The 2,766-nt window shown below is 41.4% G+C and overlaps 1 non-coding gene across 1 annotated transcript; it reads right to left on the bottom strand.

Moving 5' to 3' along the window:
* Window positions 1-395: 395 nt before the first annotated feature.
* On the bottom strand, window positions 396-503 carry LOC148562509 (small nucleolar RNA R71). Its single transcript, XR_015887243.1, has one exon. It is a non-coding gene; the product is annotated as a small nucleolar RNA R71 (small nucleolar RNA).
* Between the last annotated feature and the right edge of the window lie 2,263 nt (window positions 504-2,766).

The following is a 2,766-nucleotide window of genomic DNA, read 5'->3' as shown; positions in this document are numbered from 1 at the left end:
AACCCAATAACAATGGTGGAGATGCAAGGAAGATGCTTGGTGACTTTACTGTACCAACTTTCGACTTCTATGGAAGAAGCATCTCAATTCCTGCAATTGGAGCCAACAACTTTGAGCTTAAGCCTCAATTAGTTTCTCTAATGCAGCAGAATTGCAAGTTTCATGGACTTTCATTGGAAGATCCTCATCAGTTCTTAGCTGAATTCTTGCAAATCTGTGATACTGTTAAGACCAATAGGGTTAATCCCGAGGTCTACAGACTTATGCTTTTCCCCTTTGCTGTAAGAGACAGGGCTAGGATATGGTTGGACTCACAACCTAAAGAAAGCCTGAACTCTTGGGAAAAGTTGGTCAATGCTTTCTTGGCCAAATTCTTTCCACCTCAAAAGTTGAGCAAGCTTAGAGTGGAAGTCCAAACCTTCAGACAGAAGGAAGGTGAATCCCTCTATGAAGCTTGGGAAAGATACAAGCAATTGATCAGAAGGTGTCCTTTTAACATGCTTTTAGAATGGAGCATCTTATGTATATTCTATGATGGCCTGTCTGAATTGTCCAAGATGTCATTGGATCACTCTGCTGGTGGATCTCTTCATCTGAAGAAAACGCCTGCAGAAGCCCAGGAACTCATTGAAATGGTTGCAAATAACCAGTTCATGTATACTTTTGAAAGAAATCCTGTGAATAATGGGATGACTCAGAAGAAAGGAGTTCTTGAGATTGATACTCTGAATGCAATATTAGCTCAGAATAAAATATTGACTCAGCAAGTCAATATGATTTCTCAGAATCTGACTGGAATGCAAGCTGCATCCGGCAGTACTAAAGAAGCTTCCTCTGAAGAAGAAGCTTATGATCCTGAGAATCCTGGAATGGAAGAAGTGAATTACATGGGAGAATCCTATGGAAACACTTACAATTCTTCATGGAAAAATCATCCAAATTTCTCATGGAAGCATCAACAGAAGCCTCAATAAGGCTTTAATAATAATGGTGGGAGAAATAGGTTTGGCAATAGCAAGCCTTTTCTATCATCTTCTGAGCAACAGACAGAGAATTCTAAGCAGAGCCTCTCTGACCTAGCAACCATAGTCTCTGATCTATCTAAGACCATTCTTAGTTTCATGACTGAAACAAGGTCCTCCATTAGAAATTTGGAGGCACAAGTGGGTCAGCTGAGTAAAATAGTTTCTGAAACTCCTCCTAGTACTCTCCTAAGCAATACAAAAGAGAATCCCAAAAGAGAGTGCAAGGCCATAACTATATCCAAAGTGGCTGAACCTGGAGAGAGAAAAAAGGCAGTGATTCCCAGTGAGGAAGACCTTGCTGGACGTCCACTAACCATTAAGGAGTTCCCTATTGAGGAACCAAAGGAATCTGAGGCTCATACAGAGACCATAGAGATTCCACTAAATTTACTGTTGCCATTCATGAGCTTTGATGAGTATTCTTCCTCTGAAAAGGATGAAGATATTGTTGAAGAGCAAGTTGCTCAGTATTTAGGAGCAATCATGAAACTGAATGCCAAGTTATTTGGTAATAAGACTTGGGAGGATGAACCTCCATTGCTCATCAATGAACCGAATGCTTTGGTTCAACTGAAATTACCTCAGAAGAAACCGGATCCCGGAAAGTTCTTAATACCCTGTACCATAGGCACCATGACATTTGAGAAGGCTCTGTGTGACCTGGGGTCAGGAATAAACCTCATGCCACTCTCTGTAATGGAGAAACTAGGGATCTTTGAGGTACAAGATGCAAGAATCTCACTAGAGATGGCAGACAAATCAATGAAACAAGCTTATGGACTTGTAGAGGATGTCTTAGTGAAGGTTGAAGGCCTGTACATCCCTGCTGATTTCATAATCCTAGACATTGGGAAGGATGAAGTTGAATCCATTATCCTTGGAAGACCCTTCCTAGCCACAGCAAGAGCTGTGATTGATGTGGACAGAGGAGAGTTAGTTCTTCAATTGAATAAGGACTACCTTGTGTTTAAGGCTTAAGGATCTTCTTTTGTAACCATGGAGAAGAAGCATGAAAAGCTTCTCTTAATACAGAGTCAAACAGAGCCCCACACTCAACTTCTAAGTTTGGTGTTTGGAGGCCACCATTAAGATCTGAGTCTCTGTGAAGCTCTCTAAGAGCTCACTGTCAAGCTATTGACATTAAAGAAGCGCTTATTGGGAGGCAACCCAATGTTATTTAATTATGTTTAATTTTATAGACATTTTTTTCCATTGTTATTTTATGTTTTCTTCAGGTTGTTGATCATGTGAAGTCATAAAAATAGCTGCAGAATTAAAGCAAAATAAAAAATAGCATCAAAAATAGCACACCCTGGAGGACAGGGTTACTGGCGTTTAAACGCCAGTAAGGATAGCAGAATGGGCGTTTAACGCCCAGTTTGGCAGCATTCTGGGCGTTAAACGCCAGAAAAGGGTGTCTGGTGTCTGGCTGGCATTAAACACCAGAATTGGTAGACAGACTGGCGTTTAACACCAGAAAAGGGTGTCTGGTTGGCGTTAAATGCCAAAAATGGGCATCAGCCTGGCATTTAACACCAGAAAAGGTTGCAGAGTTTTGTATGCCAGAAATGGCACACAGAGGGTGTTTAAATGCCAGAAAGGTGCAGGGAGCAGAATTTCTTGACACCTCAGAATCTGTGGACCCCACAGGATCTCCACCTACCCCAACTCACTCTCTCTTCTCTTCACACCTCTCTATAACACTACTCCCCAAAACCCATCATAAAATCCTACCTACCTC

This window comes from Arachis ipaensis, chromosome B6 (genome assembly GCF_059453495.1).
Source record: "Arachis ipaensis isolate K30076 ecotype BB chromosome B6, ASM5945349v1, whole genome shotgun sequence".
Lineage (NCBI taxonomy): Eukaryota > Viridiplantae > Streptophyta > Magnoliopsida > Fabales > Fabaceae > Arachis > Arachis ipaensis.
The sequence above is the reverse complement of the archived record's forward strand: the minus strand, read 5'-3'. Positions and strand labels throughout refer to the sequence as shown.